Raw genomic sequence first — 24810 nt, 5'->3', positions numbered from 1 at the left:
AGGTTTTGATTAAATAACAAACTATCTCACTTATCCCACAGGTACCATGAGACATGCTTTTTTTTTTTCCTTAATCCACTCCCTTTGTGACCTTGAAAGGGTAAAAAAAGGGGGGGGCAAATCAAGGTAGCAAATTCATAATCTGCATCTTTTCTGCATAGCTCAGGCTTTTAAAAATATAATAATATCCTTTGAACATGTCTCTGTTTTATCGCAGGATCTTTATTGAAGTTTTAATCAACGTGAGCAGCTGACAAAATAGTAGATTGTAGATACTCTTGTACATTATGTATCCTCATGAAACTGAAAAAAAAAAATCCTAACATTCAAAGAAGAGAAAATAAACATCCCAGCTTAAAAAATAAATGAATCTCACTAAATGGGGTAAATCTTCTTGTAGCTGGAGAAAGGCCGTCAGCATGGCACAAGGACAGTATCTATAGAGTGGAGTCTTATTGAGATCATTAACATAAGATAAATAACCATCTCCTTTTGTCACCCACTATGAATGTAATCAATACTTCAGGCCCAAGTCCAAAGACTCCTTCTCCACAAAGCCACTGCCAGGGGCCATGGACCACACTAACAACTCTGTCAGGAGGCAAACAGGCTGCTGCCTCCATCTCTAAAGTCAAACCCGCTGATCTAGCCAGTAAAGATTCCTTTATTTCATCTATAGACACCTTTATCTTGCCCCGTCTTCTCTTTTTTCCCCATTGCCCCCCCTTCCTTTGCTATTATCTGCTTTTATCTTCTCAACCATTCCGAAGCACCACAATGAGGTAGATTTTGCCTTTGGTGTCCATGTGAGGGTGTCCAAAAGCACCAATAATGTTCTCTTCCATGAGGAGAAGTGCCTTTGCTCCTTTCCCATTCATAGGAAAGTATGATTTAGGACTGCAAGTAGCTTTAGCAATCATGTCCTAGTTCAACCCTCCTCATTCTACAAATAGGGACATTGCAGGGGAAACCTCATCTTTCTACATATGGGCACTTCAGAGAAGGGAAATGATTTGTCCAAGGTTCCATGGGCCTTCCTCTTCCAAATCTAGTGTTCTTTCTACTACGTCATTTCCACAACCTCTTGTCTAAATCAGGCTTATGACTGAGAAACAAAACTCCGTCTCCTCATCCCCCCACCCCTGTAGCCACTCCCATTCCGCTACTACAACAATGCAAAGGAAAGAACAATAATAACATGATAAAAAAAATTCATGCTTTTAAATTGTAATGACTAAATTTCATCCAAAAGCAGAGATATGAGCAAGCACTTTCATTGTTTCTTTGGAGAGGTGAGGGACAGTGGGTATGGAACATCACATACAATCAGAGATATTTTTTATATGTTGATTGATTTTACTGTACTATTTGATTTTTTGTTTTTCTTTTTATTATAAAGATGGCCCTCTGGGATGGAAGAGAGATATGCTAGGAAATATGGGGGATACAAAATAATAATAGCTAATATTTATATAATGCTTTAAGCTTTAAAAACATTTTTATAAATATTATCTCGTTTTATCCTTATGATAAGTTTTGGGAGTTAAGTGCAATTATTAGTCCATTTATAGATAAGGAAGTTAAAGAAGAAAGACATGAAGTGACTTCCCCAGGGTTGAACAGCTAATGAGTGTTTGAAGCTGAATTTGAATTCAGGTATTCCTGACTGCAGATCCAACACTCTGTCCAAGGAGCCATGTTGTTGCCTCTGGAAAAAAAAAATCAATACATTTAAAAAAAAGTTTCTGATACCTTCCAATAAAGCAACTTTCTCAGAACATTTTCAGCTATAGTGTTAAGAAACTGGAGTTAAAGAACCAGCAATGGTCATAGAACAACTGATAAATTTTCCTGCCCCTGATGTAGTAGAAGCCACCAGCAACAGTTTGGCAAAACCTTGAAAGTCTTTGTGTTTTTGCTCTACTAAGATAAGCCTTCAAAAACCGAGGATGAAAGGTCAGACTCAAGGTGTGTGTGTTGGTGGGAGGAGGAGCTGTATTGGACATGATTGGTATAAAAACCAGAAGACATCACTAAAGTTGTTGCTGTTGCTGTTATTTTAAGGAATCTTGTGAGGTAGGTAGAACATATCATCCCCATTTTACAGATGAGGAAACTAAGTCAGAATCTTAGCCATGAAGCAATGAAGCTTTGGAATAATTCACACCTAACAATAGTGCTGATTCCCCACTCACCACCTTCCAGTAGAATATATGAATACCAGTTCTTCTAGTCCACATTTATGTAGTATGGCACAATGGATGGGACACCAGGGTTGGAGTGGAGAGATCTGAGTACAAAGCCCACAGCAGGCATTTTCTAGCTGCCTTATTGCAGTCAAGTCATAAAACTCTGAGAGTTCTAGTTTCCTCACCTGTAAAATAGGGATTTGTACTGAATTTGTACTAAATGTCTCACAGGGTTGTTGTAAGGAAAGCACTTTGTAAACCTTAAGATAAAACCTTGAAATGTGCGTGGTTATTATAATATAAGCTCATTCGCCTGCCTACTACTTTTACAGAAGATATTGTGGACAACTGAATGAGAAATTCTCCCCTTTTTTTGTCCATTTTATTTGGTAAAATGTCACCCTTTATGTTTGGTTACATCTATTTTGATTCTGAATTCACTTGTAAATGCACAGGAAGTAGGGAGGTTTTTTGTTTATTTTGGTAGAGTTTATAGAAGCATGAAATTTTGAGCTGGGGGTACCTTAGCAATAATCTGCCACCTCCTTGTCTACAGTCAAACTCACTGATCCAGCCAGTCTGTATTCTTTTAGTCTATCTATGGACACTTTTATCTTGTCCTTTTTTCTATTTTTCCCCATTGACTTATTTTACAACTGAAAAATCCAGAAAGGAGAAATGATTTTCCCCAGATCATACAGGGAATAAATGACAGAGACAAGGATGTGAACATTCAGTCCAGGGCTCTCTCTCAGGACAGCTGTGATGACTAAGGTCTATACTTCAAAAGATCCATAATTTCTCATCATGGCTGCTTTTTCCTCTGGTGCAGCTCAGTAGATGGTTTAATGTGTTGCTACCGTTTCTTCTAAATCATAGCTTGGTGACCTACACTGGTGTGAGGCTTGCTCTTAGCAATACTGATGTTTAAATGGCAACCAGTACTAGATTTGTTCCTAAAGTCTTTTCAGTTTGGTAACACTGTCCAGAACTTGAACCCCTCAGGCACCAGCTTTGAGAACCTAAAGAAAACTCCAGGCCACAGAGTTATCAAAGGAGGACTCCATACACAGAAATGACCAGGGAGGGAAAATGATGTATTGGAAAGAAATCTAAACAGATAACCACAAGATCTGAGTTCTAATTCTGGCTTGCTGAGGAAAACTTGGCCAATTCACTTGCTTTTTCTGGGATTGTTTTCTAATGTGTAAAGTGAGGAATTTGGTTTGGATGAACTCTGAGGTCCCTTCCAATTCCAAAGTTGTTTGAGTTTCTGTAATAGGTCAGGACTTCAACACTTTTCTCAAGAAACCACCAGATACCACAAACTATAGAGTTTCAGTGAGATTCCCATCCCAGCAGGAGCTTACTAGGCAAATCTCTTATTTGTTCAACAAGCATTTATTCAGTGATGGCCATAAGTTCATAATCACAGCAGTACCTTAAGTGCTAGGAAAGGGCTATGCAAAAATGAGAAAATATGGTGCCTCCCTTCAAGACCCTTACCTACTTAGCGGAGAAATAAAATATACACCATAAAACTAAAGAATAATTACAAAGTCAAGCACATATGATGGTTTATTGTCATATAAATATCAGAGTGAGTACTGAAGGGATGGAGAGTCAAGGAGTGATTAGGCTGAATCATTTAGGGAAGGAAGGCTCCTTGGAAGGAGTCTTGAACTAGATCTTGAGGGAAGAGGGGGATACAAGATGTCACAGAAGAGTTGGGCGAACATTACAGGTGAAGGCAACCAAGGAATGGCGCAAAAAATGAGCCAGGCACTCTCAGACCTAGAAAGAATGTTGAGAAAGGATAAATGAGAGGCAGGCAGGGAAGGTAGTTAGGTTAAGTTTTGATTTGTTCTCTTAGAAAAGAAGTTATATGCTCTTGCTTGGAAAATGACAAGATAATAACAATATTTTAGAGTGATTATTTTGGCAGCTATGTGAAGAATTGACTGGAACATGGAAAAACTAGAGCCAGGAAACTGTCTAGAAGGCCAGTTATCCAAGGATGAGGTTACAAGGGCCTGGAAGAGGGTAAAGGATACTGAAATGAAAACAAAGGTGAAGTTGAATTATCAGAATTTAGTGGTTCCTTATGGGCCTGAATGACCCTAAGTAACATTATGGAAATACTTATGTCATGCTGGCCATCTTGGCAAAAAGACTGGGCTGCTTCAGAGAATAGTAGGTAGGGGCCTTTAAGCTGGGGAAGGATATCCAGCATGGGGAGATGTTGTAGAGGTAATTCTTGAACAGGTAGAACCATTGGACGAACTTCTGATATTCTGTGGTTTGATAGTTCTGTGATCAGGCCAGGAGAGGCAGAGCTGGGGCAAGGAAAGACTGAATACAGAACAGAGATTTTGACTCCTCTCCTGACTTCTTCTGTTTCCCAGAAGCTCAGGAAAACAGAAGTTGGCATCCCTTGCCCCTGGGAAGATCAGTAAACATTTATCCTTGTGAGCTATCTGGATAATTGTCCAAAAAGCTATCTAACCAAGAGTTTGTCTCATGTCCTTGTTTTGATGTCCTTGTCATTGTTTCTAGGTGTGGAAATGGAAATTACTCTTTTTGGGAACCCTAATAAAATTGGATTGAAATAATTAATTCACTATCAGACACACCTGCACACTTGTGAACCTGGGAGTTACTTAAATTTAATCTCTCTGCCTTGCCTTAATTCCTGTCATTTACACCACTGGCTTCTTCAAAGAACAATGCATGGTAAGATTAGAAAATAGCCCCAAGGAGGGCACTTTTCAGAGGGACTCTGTGTGGGAGGTATTACTCACCTATGGGTCCCCAAGTCCTGGTCTCCAGAGGGAAATGGGGTTTATATTGTGCTTGTCACGGAAAATCAAGTTCTTTTTTTTTCCTTTTCTTGCTCACTATTTTGTCAGTCAATTTTCAAGAAGTTAAACTAAAGTTAAACCAAGGGTTCTCTGGGGTCACATCTGTAAGAAACACATCCATTTCCCACACAATCCACACTCCAAAAGGCAAAGTCAGAAACTGAAAGAATGAGAAAGAGGCGAATAATAAATCCAAGTGGAATGGCCTATATTTGCTTTACTCCCTTCAAGGTGCTAATCCAGTGTTATTGAGAATGTTCCAAAAAGGGGTCCCAGATGGAAACACAACTGTACCAGCCTTCCCTGTCTTGATATACTACATTTTCATTCATTCCCCCTTTGAGAAGCTTCCCTCCAATTCCATGGGATAGAAGGCGGCTGCTGATCTCCAGTGCACTGTAGGGAACAGGAGCTTAGCCTAAGCCGGCAGCATGGGCAGAAGCGGCCAAGACTGGTAATGGCAGGACCTTTGTGGGCTGTGTGCTGCGGCTGCTGCTTTGCTGCCTCAGCTATGGCAATGAATAGTGTCTGTTTGAAGTCCAGTCCTCAGGAAGGAGACCCAAGAGGGCCTGAGCTGGGCCTGTCTGGATATCAAAGTCCAAATTAAAAATTTATTCCAGTGTTTGAAAAAATTCCTGACCGAAAACTTCATATGGATTTAAAAAAATCTCCCTTGTCTCTCGAGTAGCTCCAATTGAGGACTTGAGGATTTATTTCTGAAAAGGGGGGTGGGTTGGGGGAAGGCTCAAATAGTTCTATAAACTGACTCAGGTCAGATAGTTTTTAGCTAAATCACCATGAGGCAAGTATTCTGTGAAACCACCCAGGGCAACTGGGAGGCACTTGCTTTTCATTCTTTCTCCTTCTTACATTTGTAGTATTTTTTTTTTCTTTTCTTGTTGGATACCAGGTCACCTGGCTAGGTACAGTTAGGAGCTGCCAGGCATAGAGTGGGAGGGAGAGAAACCATTTTCCCTTCTCCACATCTGTGACACAGAAATGCAGAGCTGGAGAGATGAAAGGCCTGGTGGGATCCAAAATAAATAAATAATCTGAAGGAAAAGTGGGGAGCCTAAAAGTTATTACAAAATCATACAAGAGTATGTCAGGAAGATAACTGGGACAAAACCAGAAAAGCTCAAATAATGAATAAAAGAGCAAGCAATAAAGTCAAACAAAGGGCATTCATGTAAGGCCTTAGAATATTTGGAATCATCCTCAATCTCTGCCATATATTCTCATCCTTGCCTGATAGGGCCTGGTGTAACAGATTCAGAGTCAGAAGGCCTGAGTTCAAATCCCACTAAATTCAGAGTACTATGTTCCGAGTCAGATGGACAGGATTCAAATTCCACTTTAACTTGGAGATCATAGATTTCAGCCTTGAAGGGCTCTTAGAGATCATTTAATCCAGGGGTCCTTAGTCCTGTATTATGAATCCCTCTGGCAGTCTATTGAAGCCTATGGACTCCTCAGAATGTTCTTAAATGTATAAAGTAAAGCACAAAGGAATATAAAAATCAATTATATTGAAATACAGTTATCAAAATATATTAAAGGAAAAAAAACAAAGATTCTCTGGTTGGTGAGTCTGGTTAAGATTCTCTGATTGGTTCAATCCTTTAATCTTACTTTTCTTTTTTACTTTTAACTTATTTTAAAATCTAACTAATGAAGAAACTATTTGCTCAAAGTCACACAGCTAAGAGCTAGAATTCAAACTCAGGTTCTGTAACTCCAGTTTCCCCACCTGCCCAATGCCCCATACTGATTTTCCTTTGTACCTGTGACCCTGAAAAAGTCATTTCAAGCCTCTAGACCTCAGTTTCCCCTTCTATAAAATGAGGGTTTGGACTAAATCCAGAATGGTGCTGGAGCCAGGTTGGACTGGCTGTGGAGAGTCAATGGTTAAATTTCCAGTGTGAGGGTTTACACCTCAGAAATCCAGGAGGCTACAAATCGGGGCTTGATGCTTCTTGTTTTGTTGGTTGTCTAGAATTAAGAAAGTGATGGGGAAAATGTTAATAATGAAAATAAAACTGAAAAGTACATCATGGGAACATTTTTGATAGCTGGTTGTTAAACATTTATATCAGCATACCCCTGCATCACTTGAAGGTCTCCACCGTCCCTTAGAGCTTTAAATCTTGTGATTCATATCACAGCACCCAGATACCTTCTCATCCTGTACAACTCTCACCGATGTTTTACCGTAAAATCCCCAGAGATGAGCTACCCAACTCACTGGAAACCTTTCCCTTCCTTGTTCTTTTTATATCTTTAGGATATCAGCACAAATACCAAAAGGAAAAATGGGACATTCATAGGAGGAGAAAGAAAAGCAAGGAAGGCTTGAGAAACTACTTCAGAAAGAAAAAAAATCCTAGAAGAAAACTGAAATGGATATTTTAAGATTACATGGGAAAAAGAAGAAAGAAATTTACAGTAAAGAGATGGAAACAATGTATATAATAGGACCCAGTGGAAAAGAGATTTATCAAGGCACAGAGACGTAGCAGGGGCATCCAAAAGAGCACCTGATGGATTTGATAACTACCTCAATCGATTTATGGGGATCATCAGAAAGGGACACCAGCCCTGGAACTGGTCATATAACCTGGTGCTCGCTGGGAAGAAGAGGGTGATGCCTCTTCTAAAGTCCCTTTGGGGTGGGAGGGGGAAGGAGGAAACGTACTTGTCATTCCCCTCTGTGAGAATGAGAAACTACCTTTCAGCCTGGGCACTTTTTTTTTTCAGTTTTGTATACCTTAGAATTCAATCTGGGGAGGGGGGCAGGAAGCCTGGGGGCAGCTTGTAGTCATAGCACATGGCAGTATAGGAGACAAGCACTCACTGAAATTTGAGACCCCAGATTTTCCAACTTTTCTGTTTCCTTTTATGAATACAGGTTAACCGCTAGTGATCCTTAGAAGTAGACAGTGCCAACCTAGCATTACCCCGTGGGTTGAGCGTTCCTGAGTCTCCAAAGTGAATGACAGTTGCGCAGAAGAAGAAAATTTCCAGGAGAAGAGGCAAACTGCCAGGATCACCCTCATCTTGGAGGACTAAGGAAAGCCACTTCCTGGCTGGGCAGGAGGTGTGGACTTTGTAGACTCTCCATGATAATTTTGGCGAATTACTTAGTACAAATTCAAGATGAATTCCAAGTACCTGGTTGGCGGTCCCACAAAGTCATCTTTGCCTTCTAGGAGGGAATACATTTACTCTTTCCACATTGCTGGGTGGGGATGGGGAGGGGGAAAGATCTAGGGGCTTGGTGGCTGGTGATCTGGATAACCCCATAAAATTTTTTGGCCCTCCCTTCCTACCAGAGAAGAAGTCTGAATTATCATGGTATTAAAAGAAAAAGTATGTTGATATTATACAATACTATACATACATTTTATGTATTTCTGAGTCTCTAAACTTCTTTGTTGTCTGCTGGCTTCCGCATATTGTCTGTGGCCTCTGCAAAACTCTCAAAAAAATTCCCATTTAATTTTTTATGCCAACCTACAATATATCAAAACTGCAATGGGAAAGTCAAGATGTGGAAGGGATAACTATATAATGAAAACAGTGAATTGAATGCTTCATGTCTGCTGTACATATTTGCTCAGATGTGCCTTTGATTATTTTGCATCTTAGCCTGTTTTTTTGTGAAATGAAGACTTTCTCATACCTGATATCCATATTGTACATTGCCTGTACCTTTGTGGGAGGGTAACAGGTCACATAATGCTTCTGAGCCTCAGTTTCTGCATCTGTAAAATGGGTCTAAAAGTAAATCCTTATCTTACAGGGTTGACATGAGGATCAAATGAGTTAAAATATGCAAAATGCTTTACAAGCTATAAAACACTATATAAGTGCTAGTTGTTATTAGTTAGGAGCAATGAATGGAAGTTAAATTTTGATTTGGAGTAAAGAACAACTTTCTAAGGATTAGAGATTTGGAATATCTCTAATTGTTAATAGATTGAATTGCCTTTGGAGGTACTAGATTATTCCCTCTTGGAGGCTGGATGATTATTTAGCATGTATGCTGTAAATAAGCCGCTAGGTGGCGCAATGAATAGAGGACCAGCCCTGGAGTCAGGAGGAACTGAGTTCAAATGTGACTTCAGACACTAAGCTGTGTGACCCTGGGCAAGTCACTTAACCCTGTTGGCCTCAGTTTCCTCATCTGTAAAATGACCTGGAGAAAGAAATGGCAAACCACTTCAGTATCTTTGCCAAGAGAACCCCAAATAGTGTCATGGAGAGTCAGACTTGACTGAAACGACTCAGCAAATAACAACAAATGTTGTTAGTGGCATCCTTTATCAGTATGGGTTGGATTAACTGGCCTCTATCATTCTTTCCAACTCTGAAATTCGGCAATTCTTTGATTCTAGGATTCTGTGAAGGTAAGGCTCCTTTCTAAGCTCTAAGGAGCATGAAAAAGATAAATCTCCCAGAATTAGGTTATGATGTCGGGAGGCTGTGAGGGTCTGATATGATTAATTGTAATTATCATTTATAATTTATAATCATAATCACTTCCCTTCTAGAACATCTTCATCATCTTTCACTTTGGAGATGCTCTGGTTTCCCAGTAGACTTGTGGGGGAGGTATTAGACCCAGACAGTTAAGCCAAGATAGGAGGGTGGGCTCCTCTGTAAACCAGGAGATATTTGCCAACTGAGCCCCTACTCACTCACAATTGACACGGAAGCCTTGAAAATAAGTACTCAATATTTGTCTGATCACACAATTTGTTTGTCAGCCTGTCCTGTCACAAAGGTCATACTGGTAATAAAATTAAGTCAATTAACATAATTGTACTCGTTTATGAAAATCATTCATTGATATAATGTACAAAGAACCTCAACATACTTTGCCTTATGCATAGGAGAGTTCAAGAAAATAAAAGACATCCAAATCAAATTCTTGTAAATTGAATTTAATTTGAAATTATCTAGGGGAATTTTCCTTTCAGGTAGACTGTAACAAATCAGAAAATCATTTCCTGGTTAGGCTATTTTAATTCCAGTTTTCATTTCTGGAGTTCTCTTAAAGAAGGAATCCTAACAATGTTGCTGTTGTCTAGCCATTTTTCAGTTAGGTCCCATTCTTTGTGACAACATTTCAGGTTTTCTTTTCAAAGATACTGAAGTGGTTTGCCATTTCCTTTTCCAGCTCATTTTACAAATGAGGAAACTGAGGCAAGTGGGTTAAGTGACTTGCTCAGGGTCACACAGCTAGTATGTGTCTGAGGCTTCATTTGAATTCAGAAAAATAGGTCTTTCTGATTCCAAGCCCAGTTCTTTATCTCCGGCACCACCTAGCTGCTCCAAATCCCAACGATGCTGGCTACCTTTCCACTGCAGAGGGCTCTTGCCTCAGAAGGAAAGTATTGTTCCCAGCTCATGCCAACACTGTATTCGTTTTAGTGGAGTCCTCTCAGGGAATAGCTTGGGTATCCCTACCTGGCCCATGCAGTTTGACCTGCTTCTACTGCCCACAGAAATTTTATGAGGTCCATTGAAGCCCAAGCAGTCATTTGATGGGGGCAAAGCAGCTGTATCAACTCAGATCAGAAAAGCTTATGTAGGCAGTAATCTTGGACTATGCATTTGTGCAGCTTGAAAGTAAGTTTAACATATTATTCACGGCAACACTGAAGTGAGCCAAGTTAAACAGAGCACTCCCTGAAAGAGTTCATGTACTGATTTCAGAAGGAACTCCGATTTGAAGAGGTGCTTTGGGGTCGGGTGTTTTGTTGTCTTGGGGAGCAAGGGTTGATCCTTCATTTTCTTGAAGTTTAGCAACAAAAACAAAAAAGGGATAGATAACATCATGATGTCAACTCTTTCCAAAGGAGCATCTGGCTGTTCTGCCTTTCTACGGCTCAAGAACACAGACTACTGGTGGCTCCACTCTTGGAAAGCCTTACATTTGGGTCAGAGCCTTGGGTTCAAAAAATTAACCATGCAAGTACAGGATGGGGGAGATGCGATTTGACATAAACTCATGAGAAAAGACCTAGAGGTTTTGGTGGACTGTAAGCTTAATGTGAATCAACAGTATGATATGCCAGCCAAACAAGCTAATGTGATCTTTCCATAACCAAAGAAGAATTTGTCTCCTAGTGGTTAATTTGCTGGTTATGATCCTCTTTTTACTTAGCTAGTCTGATTCTTGGATCATAGACAGAGTTTGTCACTGGTTTCATGAGCTACATTAAGAGAGACATAGTACTTAGGTCTGGGAAGGTGATAGGGCTACTGTATTCTCCCTGGGTCAAACCACACCTGTAGTGTAGCCCCATCCAGGATGGTAAGACCTGGTAGAGTTTTTGCTCTGTCAGAACTATTAGGAGCTTAGTGATTACATGGAGAGAGCACTGCCTAGAGTTCAAATCCAGCCTCAGACATTTACTAGGTATGTGGGGAAGTCAGTTAATTTCTGTCTATCTCAATTTCCTCAACTTTAAAATGGGGATAATAATAGAACCTATCTCCCAGGGTTGTTGTAAGGATTAAATGAGATAATATTTGTAAAGCACTTAGCACAAGACACAGTAAGTGCCTAATGAATCCTTCCTTCCTTTCTCCCTACTTCCTTCTTTCTTTCTCTCCCTTCCTTCTTTCTCTCTCTGCTTCTCTTCCCTCCTACTCTCCCTCCCTTTCTTTCTTTTCTCTCCTTCACTCCTTTCCTTCTCTGCATCGTTCCCTTTTTTCTCTTCCTCCCTTCCTCCCTTCCCTTCCTTCCTTCCTTCCTTCCTTCCTTCCTTCCTTCCTTCCTTCCTTCCTTCCTTCCTTCCTTCTTTCCTCAATTGGCATAGTCTTTAAGAACCCAGGTCAAATCTTCATCCTGCGGAACAGATGATAAAGCATACTTCCCTCCTAATCAGTAGATGGTTAGGGGGACCATGAATATAGAATTCTGTATAAACTGGCAGATCGATTTGCTTGTTTAACTCTTTTTCTTTGTTATGAGGTAAGGTTCAAAGAAGGGATGGTTATAGAACATACCAGGAAACTACTGGTATAAAAAACAAAAGTCATCAACCATATATTTTTTTAATGAACCCAGGGTGACCTGTGTGCCACAGGAAAGCCACAGTGTTTATTATTAGTGGAATTATTAGTCTAGCACAAAGGAGGTTATGTTCTTGTTGTAGTCAGCCTGCATCTGAGATATTGTCTTCAATTCTAGGTACCGCATTTAGGAAAGGCTAGATGGCAACCAGAAGAATGGGCATATTTGGAAAAAGGTTTCTTTTTTCTTTTTCCAATAGGCAGGGGAAGATGGTAGAGAGAAACTGTTAATTATTAATTGTTGTTACTTGAATATAGAATTTAAATTTTTTGTTAGTTGCTATATTGTTAATTTATTATAGAATTTACATTTTTTAAAGGCTTCAGGTAGGAAGGGGAATCCTTGGAGGTAATATCCATCTTCAAATATTTGAAGAACTGTTACATAGAGGACAGATTAATAGTCTCATTCCTTTTCTAACCTATAAAGGCAGGAATTGAAGCAACAGGTAGAAATTCCTGAGAGGAAGGCTTGGGCTGACAGAGAGTAACTTAGGTTGACCTCGCCCTTAAGAGATGTCCAAAGGTGTCTGCTTAAGGAAGAAGGCTATTCTTACTCTTTGTTGAAGGACTTCATATGAAAGCCAACTGACCACTTACTTGTCCAGGATGTTGCTGGAATGATTCTTGTTCAGGTCTGAATTGGGCTAGAGTAGACAATCACCATGGTCTCTTCCAACTATGAGACTCAGTGATTCCATAATTCTGTGGGTGGTGCTTGACCAGGTCAGCAAACCCACCCATGAGGGTGGCTGCCAATACCCTTCGCAGCTGCATGTCCACTGAGATACATTTCTTCCAGGCTTTGTTATTCCCATTTCCCAAAGCACAGAGAATTAGATTCCCTCTCCCTACTCACCCACCATGAAAATGTTCATTTGAATATTTTCTTTGTTTGGTCCCCAAAGAGGTGGGGCTCTTGTTTTGTTTTATAGCCTGGGTAAGAATTCCAGGGGTGGTAACTCCATTTCTCATTGGGGAAAAAATAAATGTGTTATTTTTAAATGCTTTATTTTTCAGCCTTCTCCCTGCCTGTTCCCTGCTTCTAGGACCACACATACACAAATGTGCACACTTGCACGCACAAAACTCAAATTTTTTCCATTCATCTCTATTTGGGGGAATCAGTGGTCACTGGGTCTCCTTTCCAGCACCTGCAGGAGAAGAATGAGGCGAGTCAGTGGCAATAACCCAGAGGCATCCCTTCCCACAAAAGAACAAGCTATACTCCCTGGACAGCTATAACTCTCTGGAGGCCACATTCAGATTTAGGGTGGGGACTCAACAAGAAGTAACGGGACTTCGGAACAACTTTGCTTTTGTGCATCTCTCGTGGGCCAGCTATTTTCTAAGTGGGCAGGAACATCCACCCCACAAAGTTTAACAGTCTATTTTATTAGTGAGTGACATCTGTCTCTTAATAAAATACTACACTCCATCCACAATGACCACACAAACAGTTGGCAGAGAAAGATATTTTAAGAATCCCATTACCAGATATTCTAGGGACATAGTAAGTACTCAGTACATAATTTTGAGTTGGTTGATCAAAAGAGCTAAGGTTTTCTCCAAGTGGAGGTAGATGATTCTAGTAGATCAATTTGCCAATATTTAGGGCACCCTTATTTCTATCACAACATTCATTCATTCATTCAACAAACTTTCTGGGAAAAAAAATTTCTTGATATCTTTTGTTTTCATATTACGTACATTTCCTAAGTGTTTCCCCCCTTCTGTCATTTGTAACTCAGAACAAAAAGGAAAGAAAAAAATCAATTTAGCAAAAACTAATCTACCAACTGAGACTAGCAGGTTATACGATGTAGTGTACCCATATTGCTCTGCTAGGAAGGGGGGTAACTTTTTCTTCATTTCTTTGGAGCCAAGTTTAGTCATTTTAGTTACAACAGCATTCAGTTTCAGGGTATTTTTTTCATTGTTATTGTTCTTTCCGTGAACACTTTTAATAAACATTTATTGTGTGCATTATAGTCCAGGCACTATGTCTGGCCTTAGGAATACAAAGACCAAAGTCAAACAGTCCTGGATCTCAAGAAGCTGCCATTCTAAGTAAAAACCGAGTGTTTTTAGAAAATATTCCCCAAATGGGTACAGAGGAATTTCTTCTGGGATCAAGGCAATCTTCAGAAGGGAGGTTGTACTAGGAATGAGATTTGAAGGAAGCAAGGGGGTTTTATGAGGTGGATGCAAAGAAGAAGGGCGTTCTTAGCATGGGCAAGGCACACAGATGAAAGAACTAATCCTGGGGTGGCTAGGTAGCACAGTGAATAGAGCACCAGCCCTAGAGTCAGGAGATCCTGAGTTCAAATCCATTCTCAGACACTTGCTGCTTACTAGCTGTGTGACCTTGGGCAAGTCACTTAACCCCCCCTCCAAAAAACAAACAAACGAAAAAAGAACTAATACCACATACAGGGAAGAGGAAGCAGATCCATTTGGCTGAAACATAAAATACAGGGGGAAGAGTAATGGGGAATAATAAGCCTGGAGAAGTAGACAAGAACCATATTGAGAAGGGGTTTAAATCAAAGAGAGAGGTTTATATTTTATCTGAAAAGTAAGAGAGAATCACTGAGGCTTTTTGGAGCAGGGAAGTGATATGGCCAGACCTATACTACAGGAAAAATCAATTTGGCAACTATAGAGTAAATGAATTAGAGAGGGGAAAGAGTCTGGGCTCAGGAAATTCAGCTAGGAGGACACCATAATAATCCAGGTGAGGAGAGATAAGGGAATGGGAGCAGAATCTATTCTGGAGGCAAAATAAGCAAGAGTTGGCAACATATTGACCACAGAGGTGCAGGACGGTAGAGTCATTGGAAAGATAATGGTGCCTTCCCAAAGGAGACAGTAAACGGTGGTATCAAGGGCATAAGCAAAGGAGTTGGAATTTACAAGAAGACTGTCTTTCCCTCCGGTAGTTTCCTGTTTTAACTAATTATTTATGTTAAGCAGGTGTTAAACTCAGTTATTTTAACCTGCTAAAAGAGTATAAGTTATTCCAATACCCTATAAAATATGGCCCCTAGGACAAAGCTCCTATTGCTTCACCCTAGTTACAGCTCCATATGAACTAGTGCCAATCTCTGTGAATAGTTGTATTATGGTCCTTACAGGAGGCAAGCCAATAGAGCAAATGGTCTCTTGAGGTCCCTTCTGGGTCTCTGTTCTATTTTTTTTTTCAGTCCTGGAGCTACCTGCCTCATTCCCACAAGTATTTTACAGCAATCATCCCTAAATGAGTGTCCTTCTTAAGCTCTGTCTAGGTTTTTCTTGTTTGAAATACCTTCCTTTTTGGATCAGCAGTTGGAAAGAAGTGAGTGATCAAAGGTAAGAGAGTGAGAGTGAGATAATTATAGGAGGCTAACCATTTTGCTTGAATTTATTTTATATATGTGACATGGAATATTGAGCTTCTTATGTAAATCCTTATGTGAACACTATGCAAATTAGCACATGTAGCCAGAATCACTGTCACTTTTTAAATATAGGATAGCCTGGAATTCTAATATTATATCCTTGGGTTTCCCCAAGGCCATAAGTGCATTTTCCCAGCTACATGAAAAAGTGAATTTCTGTGACCTTTGAAGAATGGAAATGACTCTTAGATTATAACAGGAGGTAGAGATGGTATGGAGATCCAGTCACTGTGCAAGCTTTTATCCCCAAACCATGCAATACCAACTTGTCTAACTTGAAGTAGGAAAGATACAGATTGCATACTGCACGAATTTTATTTCAGCAGTTGTTGTTAAACACTGGCATTGGTGACCAAGACAGTGTGAGAAATGTATGTCCATAGACCTTCATGAATAATACAAAATTGTATCTATCATAGATAGTTTAAAAGCAGTTATGCCCTGAGATTGAGTGGACAATGCTGAAGTCCTTTCTGTTTCTACAAAATTTTGCAATACAAAAGCCATCCATACAAAGTATATGTAAGAAAGAGTTCAAAGAGGCCATTAGATGACCCAGTAGATAGAGCACTGGGTCTGGAATCAGGATAGCCCTGAGTTCGAATACAGCCTCAAGACACTTATTTAGCTGTATGACCTTGGACAAGTCTCTTAATTTTTCTTTGCCTCACTTTTCTCAACTGCAAAATGGAAATAATAATAGTACCTACCTCCTAGAGTTGTTGTAAAGTGTTTAGCACAGTGCCTGACATATAATTGTCTTTCAGTCCATTTCAGTCATGTCTGACCCTTTGTGACCCCATTTGGAGTTTTCTTGGCAAAGATGTTGAAGTGGTTTGTCATTTCCTTCTCCAGTTCATTTTACAAATGAAGAAACTGAGGCAAAGAGGGTTAAGTGACTGTGCCACCTAGCTGCCCCTATATAGTTAGCACTACATAGATTCTATTATTATTATTAATCCAGAATGAACAAATTTTGCATTGGTGCAACAGAAAAGTATGATTCTGTTGCTCTGTTTTTACAGAGAAGACAATGCAGTACAATAGTAAGTGTACTAAATTTGGAGGCAAAAGTCCTGGGTTTCAATCCTGGCTCTGTTACCTATGACCAAGTTGTGTGACCTTGGGCATGACTTCACTTTTTTGATTCTCAATTTTCTAACCTGTAAAATGAATGGCTTAGATGTTATTTACCGTACTTTCAAACTCTGAAACCCATTTTAATGAGTCCCCTTAAGAGAGTCCTGTTACGGGGTTGGAGCCAAGATGGCAGAGTAGAAACAGGACTTCCGTGCAGCTCCCACTTCCTCTTCCTCCAATACATATAAAAAATGACTCTAAACAAACTTCAGAGCTACAGAACCCACAAAGTGACAGAGAGAAACTAACCTCCTGCTGAAGACAGCTTGGCAGCATAGCAGGAAGTGTTCAGTGCAGCACGCTGGGAGCCAAGCCCAGCCCCACTGAGTCCAAGGTTTTAGCCTCAGGGCAGCCCAACCAGGCACAGCTAGAGGGACATCAGGAGAGTGGATCACCAGCAGCTGTGGTGGTTTCCAGAATTATCAACCCATAAATGCTAAAGACAAAGTGAGAGGTCAGTGGACTTTGGGAACAGGTAGTCCAGGAATGTGGTCTGGCCTCTGCCCCCAGGGCAAGAAGCGGCTGAGGCACTGCGGCCATGCAGCTGCTGCTGCATGGCTACTTCAGAGCTCCTGGCCTGCAGATTGTAGGGGGACCAAGTAACCATTCAGAGGGTAATCGCTCTTGCTTTAACCTGCTTGGATCTGAATTCCTGTCCTGGGTGGAGGTCCTGGAGCACATGACCAGTGTGCCAGAGCCAGTGGAGGCTTCTGAGAGGGCACCCATCTAATAGCTCTGGCAGCTGAGAAAACTCCAGCGATTTGGGACAAAACTCTACTCTCTGAGAGCAGAGTTCTACTGTGGCAAAAAGCTCAAGAGTCAAGTGATTGAGTGGCAACATGAGCAAGTGGGGGAAGTGGGGAAAGCACAGTGGTCTGACTTTGGATTCCTTTTGGGGAGACAAAAAGGATCAAGGCATGGAGCAGGAGGAAGACGACAAAGTCAGAACTCCTGCACCAAAAGTTTCCAAGAAAAATATGAATTGGTTACAGGCCATAGAGGAGCTTAAGACAGATTTTGAAAACCAAATAAGAGAAGTGGAGAAAAAATTGGGAGGAGAAATGAGAATGATTCAAGAAAATCATGAAAAGAGAGTCAACAACCTGACTGAAGAAAATAATACCTTAAAAAATAAACTAACTCAAATGGCAAAAGAGGCACAAAAAGCTAATGAGGAGAAGAATGCCTTAAAAAGCCTAATTTGCCAGATGGAAAAAAGAATCTCAAAACTCACTGAAGAGAATAATTCCTTCCGAGTTAGATTGGAGCAAATGGAAGTTACTGACTTTATGAGAAATCAAGATACTATTAAATAGATCCAAACAAATGAAAAAATAGAAGGCAACGTGAAATACCTCATTGGGAAAACCACTGACCTGGAAAATAAATCCAGGAGAGATCATTTAAAAATTATTGGACTACCTGAAAGCCATGATTAAAAAAAGAACCTAGAAATCATCCTACAAGAAATTCTCAATGAAAATTGCCCTGATGTTTAGAACCAGAGGACAAAATAGAAGTTGAAAGAATCTACCCATAACCTCCTGAAAAAGATCCGAAAAAGAAAACTCCTATATTATAGCCAGGTTCCAGAGTTCTCAGATCAAGGAGAAAATATTACAAACAGCCAAGAAAAAACAATTTTAATATTGTGGAAACACAATCAGGATAACCCAGGATCTGGCACCTTCTACATTGAGGGATAGAAGGACTTGAAATATGATATTCTGGAGGTCAAAGGAGCTGGGATTAAAACCAAGAATCACCTACCCAGCAAAACTGAGTATCATGTTTCAGGGGAAAATATGGTCATTCAATGGAATAGAGGACTTTTAAGCATTCTTGATGAAAAAACCAGAGTTGAATATAAAATTTGATATTCAGATACAAGAAGCAAGAGAAGCATGAGAAGGTAAACAGGGAAAAGAAAACATAAGGAACTTATCAAAGTTGAACTATTTGCATTTCTACATGGAAAAACAATAATTGTAACTTATGAAACTTTTCTCAGTATGAAGATAGTTGAAGGAAATATAAATGTATATATACATATACATACATATATATGTCTATATAGTAGGGTATATGGGCATGTGAATACATATGTGAGTGCCTGTATATATGTGTACAGGTATATATAGACAGAAGGCACAGGACCAATTGTATAGGAAGGGATGATACTTAAAAGGTGAAATTGAGAGGTCAGAGAGGAATATAATGAGAGGAGATGGGGAGAGACAGAATGGGGTAAATTATCTCATATAGAAGAGGTAAGGGAAAACTGTTACAATGGAGAGGAAGAATAGGAAGGCAAAAGGGAATGAGTCAACCTTACTCTCATTGAATTTGGCTTAGGGAGGAAATGACATACACACTAAATAGGGCATTCACCCTACAGGAGAGTAGGGGGGAAGGGGATGAGAGGGGGGATGATGGAGGAGAGGGGAGGTTGGAGGGAGGGAAGTTGGAAGCACACACTTTTGAAAAGGGACAGGGTCAAATTAGAGAATGGAACAAAAAAGAAAGTCCTCTTACAATATCTTACTATAATGTAGAAGTGACATTAATTTCTTCTTCCTCTTTTTTTGGAGGCAATTAGGTTTAAGTGACTTACCCAGGGTCGCATAACTAATAAGTATATTAGACTGCATTTGAACTCAGAACTCATGTCCTCCTGATTCCAGGGCCAGCCCTCTAGCCATTGCACCACCTAGCTGCCCTGTGACCTTACTTTCTTGAATGCTAAGCTGAAGAAACATACATTCTGGCAAATTCAGCTATTCTGGAGAATCTTGGTGCATGGACCTTGCAGAAATTTTTGTCTACTTTCCAAGAATCACCCTAGTTAAGTATGAGAGGATATGAGTCGGAGGCATATCATATTTTGATAAATGTATTGGTTATTATGAGTATGGTGATAGAATGATGGTAAAGATAGAAGAGGGCAACACTGTTTGAGACTCATCAGTAAACATGAACTTAGCTAAATACAAGATCTTTGTCTAGTGACATCCTACTAAACCATGTCAATCATGAAATTGTTGCTCTAAAATAGATGTTCTTAACTTGGGGTCATAAATTGAGTTTTTTATATACATACTAATAAGTATACTATATACATTCTGATAAGTCTACTTCAATAAAATTGGTTTCCTCTGTATTTCCTTTTTATTGGCTTCCTATGTGCTTCATTTCATTTTATGCATTTAAAAACATGATTTGGAGGTTTTGTCAGCTTGCCTGAATGCGTCCATGATACAACAAAAGGTTTTTAATGCTTATTCTAAAATAAATCAAAAGAATACAAGCATATGATTGGAAAAGAAGAGGGGCCGGTCAAGTGGCAAGGGCAGAGCAACTCATGTTCTCCATCAATATCCACACAATGTCAAGAGATCTAGAAGATGGACCCCAGCATCTGGGGCAACTGCCTATGGAGAAATGATGGGAAGATAGGGACAAGAGTCATCCATTGAGAAGCCATGGACAAGTTGTGATCTGTAGATGGAGGACCCACATTGATGAGGTCATAGATCCATAAGAGGGTGGAAATCAAAACCCTAAAAAGTCAATATGACAAAAAGACATAAGCTAAAATTTAACTTCTCAAGACAAAAGGTTGCTCCCCTCCCTTTGTGTCTTCCTTAAGAACCAAAGGGGGAATACAGAAGTTTCTTAGTCCAACAGAGCATCTGACTTTTTCACCATGTTATTAGCTAGTGACTAAATTAAATTACATTTGCTGTGGGTCCTCCTACATGGCAAGGTGCAGTCAATGCATGATGTGTCTTTCACATTCCAAATAGATGTAACTTTGATATTTAAAGGGAAATCCTTCAAAAACTGTTCATCTTCATCTGGCATGCAGAGAGAGTCTGAACTGTTTGCATTGTATGCACACTTGGCCTTTGCTTGGGGGTCTTCATGATAACTCTACAACCTTTAGAGCGTGCCCTGGTTATCCAGGCTGCAGAAGGTTTCCTTAGATAAGAACAATGCAGTTTCTACTCAGCTGTTAATTACTTTTCAGAAGCACCTGTGATAAGGAGGAAATATATTTATCACATACATACATAAGGTGCACACACATTCTCTGATAAAAAAAAAAACACTTGGATTTAGCCTCAGAGGGTCTGGATTCCAATCCCAGTTCAGTTACTTACTTCTTATGTGACCTTAAACAGTTTGTATGACCTCCCCAAGCCTCCATTTATTCATCTGTAGAATAGGGAGTTTGAACTAGATAATCAGCAACTTCTTGTCCAGACTGTAATCTTATGGTCCTGTAACCCTGTCTTCAAATCCGTATCTCCCATTCCCAGTCTTGTTAATTAAATCCTATTACATAGGCTCCATGGGAGATGAAGTGAATTTTGGGTAGGAGTTTTTGAATAAAATATATATTCCACATGGGAGGTCTAAAAGCAAGAAGCTTGAGGAGAGACATGGATAGAGATCTCTGGAATCTCGTCCACCTCTCTCCAAGGGAGAATCCTGTGTGAATCCTGCCTTGAGAGTAAGAGAAGGGAGATGAGACTGGCCAACTCCATCTTATTTTATGAGAGGGAAGTACTATATTAGAATTATGTCTATGGACTCACGTAAATATTTCTAGTGCAAGGGAATAATTTTTCAAGTTAAAGTTGATTCCCTGGTCATTATCTCTTAATGAAGAGAGTAATAAAACTGCTAGTTACACAAAAGACCATCACAGATAGTGAATAGTGAATAAACCCATTTATCCAAAGAGATAGAAAACAAAAACAAAAATTTCTTTAGATTAGAATATACCAGAAAATACTTGAGAGTGAAAGACCTCTTCATTTAAGAGCAAGCTGAGATATTGCTTAACCAAGAGAGAGGCTTTGATCTCACCCAAGGGGACATTTCCCAAAATCTACAGAGGGGCAAACTGGAAATCAGAGACATTTTGAGAAGTCATATTCTTCTTACGTTTCTTTCTCCTTCCTGGAGTTGCGCCCAAAAAGAGTCTGGAGCAATGAATGTCTCTCTCAAAGAAGGAAGAGTATCTTTTGTCCCCAGAGCTCTCCTGCCAACTCTACCCTTTAATGTAGGCACAAAGAATTGAGTCATTATTATCTCCAACAATTAAAAGAGTATTAAGCAGTATTCCAATGTGTCTGGAAAACAAGATTATATTTGTTTTTGTTTTGACCTGTGATTTCACCTATGTAACAACTATCTCCATCAGTGAATACTTGGGACAAGTGATAATTTTGATATGTTTTTATTCTTTGACAAAAATGGTCATATGTGTATGCTTCTACTAATTCTAGTCTGACCCAGAACTTCTGATCTTGTCCAGATGAAACCAAAATAAACTGGGTTTTCTACCTTTCATTAACTTGCTATCAGTTGAGTGAAAATTTCAACCCATACACACATTTCCTGGAGTCAGGAAGAACTGAGTTCAAATCCAGCCTATAATGCTAGCTGTATAATCTTGGACAAGTCACTTTAACCTCTGTTTCCCTCAGTTTCTTTGTTAAGAAAATGGAGATAATAATAGAACCTCCATCCCAGGGATATTGTGAAGATCAAATGAGATGATATTTGAAAAGTCTTAGAACAGTGACTGTAACACAGTAGGCACTATATAAATGTTTGTGATGATGATGATGATGACAATGATGACTTTGGAGAAAATTCCTTGTTACTATTATGCATACATGGTTTCATAGAATTTCAACTTAGAAACCTAGTCACTGTGGCTCTAGCCCTTGCTATGAGGGATTTATCTATGATGATGTCAATAAGAAAAGCAGAAGGGAGCACGGTGTAGTGGTGGATGAATTTAGTGCCAAGAAGACCTGTGTTTGAATTCTTCCTTTGACATCGGTTATGTAACCATAGGTCCTCTGAGTGTATGCCCTTGACTCTGAAATGGAGACACTAACACCCGCTTCCCAGAGTTGTTGTGAGGCTGCCATGGGACAGTTTATGTAAAGCATTTCATGAACTTTAAAGTGCTATATAAGTGTCAGTTATTATTAACCCCTTTCTTCCGAATTGCTGCTGAAACTTTCTAATGTGTTTTGTCTTTCCCAATTGGAATATGAGCTCCTTGAGGGGAAGTTTTCTTTTGCCTCTGTCTGCATTCCCAGTGCTTAGCACATTGCCTTGCCTTTATTAAGTGATTAATAAATTCCTTTTTGTTGGTTCATTCATTACCAGAAGCATCATTGTAATCATCTACATAGGACAGTCTTAAGGGGAAAGATTCTATCAGTAAAGGTTGCTGTAGAATCACCAGGAGAATAAATAAAAAACAGCAGCCTCCCAAACTAACCCTTTTAGAATGTGAGGAGATGTGCTGCTGCTTCCATTCCCCGACCACTCATAGTCCCCCTAATAGCCACCTTTACTGATATCCCACTAAATTCATCATGGGGAGTCGACATGTCTGTGGGCCTCCAGTGGGCTCGCTGTTGCTTTCATATTTCATATGGTATATGGATCTTCCCCAGGGCCTGGAATATACACTGCATTCCGATGCATGCCAGCATTGTTCTGACATGAGGAAGCTCCAGAGCATAGCAAATGAAAAAGCAGCAATTGACCCGGAAGAGAGTGCCAGACTTGTGAGGCCCTGTAGTGAACTTCATGGCAAGGAGGGGCTGAGAGAGAGAGAGAGGAGAGGGAGAGGGAGAGACAGAGAGGAAGGGAGAGAGGGAAAGACAGAGAGAGAGACAGAGAGAGAGAGACAGAGAGAGAGAGTCAGAGAGAGAGAGACAGAGAGGAGGGACAGAGGGAGAGAGAGAGAGAGAGAGAGAGAGAGAGAGAGAGAGAGAGAGAGGGAGAGAGACAGAGAGGGAGAGAGAGAGAGGAGAGGAAGAGGGAGAGAGACACAGAGAGAGAGAGACACACAGAGAGAGAGAGACACAGAGACACAGAGAGAGAGAGAGAGAGATGGAGGGAGAGAGAGACAGAGACAGAGAGACAGAGACAGACAGACAGAGAGAGAGACAGAGACAGAGAGAGAAGGAAAGAAAGCTTCCCCCCATTTTGTTTTAAAACACTCATAATATGCCAGGTGTGTGGCGTGTGGGGTGTGCACACACTATGGTCCTGTCTCTAGAGGCTTTCATCTTAAGGCATCATTCTCCTCCTCCTCCTCATCATCATCTTCCTCATCATCCTCCTCACCCTCTTCATCCTGGTCATCATCCTCATCCTCTTCTTCTTCCTCCTCTTCACTGTCATTCTTATTTTCTTCCTCCTCCTCATATACCTCCCACTTTTAGAGCACTTTCACATGCATTGTTTAATGCAACAAACATTTTAAAGTATTTTCTTTCTTGTCAGGTATTGGGATTAAAAAGAACAAAAAAAGAGGGAAAAAGTCCCTGCCTTCAAGAAGCACCCATCTGCCTACTTACATTTAGTTGTCACAACCTTGTAAAATAGGGCAGGGATTGTTATCCCCATTGTGTAGAAGAGGAAATTTGTGTGAGAAAGATTTAAATGGCTAATATGGCAGGTACCAGAATAGCACCCATATCTATGGTATTCTAAGGTTTACCGAGCACTTCCTCATAATACTTCTGACATAGGAATGGTAAGTCTAGTGCCCCTTCTGAGTAGGCCCCCAACTTCCTTCCTCATAGGATGACTTCGCTAGGATCATCACTCCTAAAACCATAGCTAAAAAGCCCCTACCAGTGCATTTGCCTTTAATGGACAACCAGTGGCACAATTAGGTCAAAGTAAAAGTCATTACTGAGATGGCATTACATAATCAATAGTAATAGTAACAGTACCTAACATTTACATAGCATTTACCATGTGTGAAGTGCTTTACAAATAGTGTCTCATTTGATCCTCACAACCTTGTGAGGTGGGTGCTATTATTATCCCCATTTTACAGATAAGGAAACCGAGGTAGACAGACCTTACCTGACTTGCCCAGGTTCACATAGCTAGGAAATATGGGAGGCTGGATTTGAACTTGGGTCTTCCTCACTCCATCTATTCACTCTATAAACCTGAGGGGCAGCCCCCCACAACTACCCATAGCACCAGTACAAAGAACAGGCACACAGTAGAGTACATCATTAGGCAGACAGACATAAA

At 40.1% G+C, this 24810-nt stretch overlaps 1 long non-coding RNA gene across 1 annotated transcript in view; it reads right to left on the bottom strand.

The window, feature by feature from the left end:
* Positions 1 to 13167: 13167 nt before the first annotated feature.
* Positions 13168 to 24810, bottom strand: part of LOC138163108 (uncharacterized) — a 78563-nt gene continuing 66920 nt past the window's right edge. The window contains exon 3 of the long non-coding RNA XR_011168797.1: positions 13168 to 13290. This is a non-coding gene — a long non-coding RNA (uncharacterized lncRNA). The remainder of the gene's footprint in view (positions 13291 to 24810) is intronic.

This window comes from Petaurus breviceps, unplaced genomic scaffold, assembly GCF_028583685.1.
Source record: "Petaurus breviceps papuanus isolate PSGF00001 unplaced genomic scaffold, PetGlider_PUasm1.0 187, whole genome shotgun sequence".
Taxonomy (NCBI): domain Eukaryota; kingdom Metazoa; phylum Chordata; class Mammalia; order Diprotodontia; family Petauridae; genus Petaurus; species Petaurus breviceps.
The sequence above is the reverse complement of the archived record's forward strand: the minus strand, read 5'-3'. Positions and strand labels throughout refer to the sequence as shown.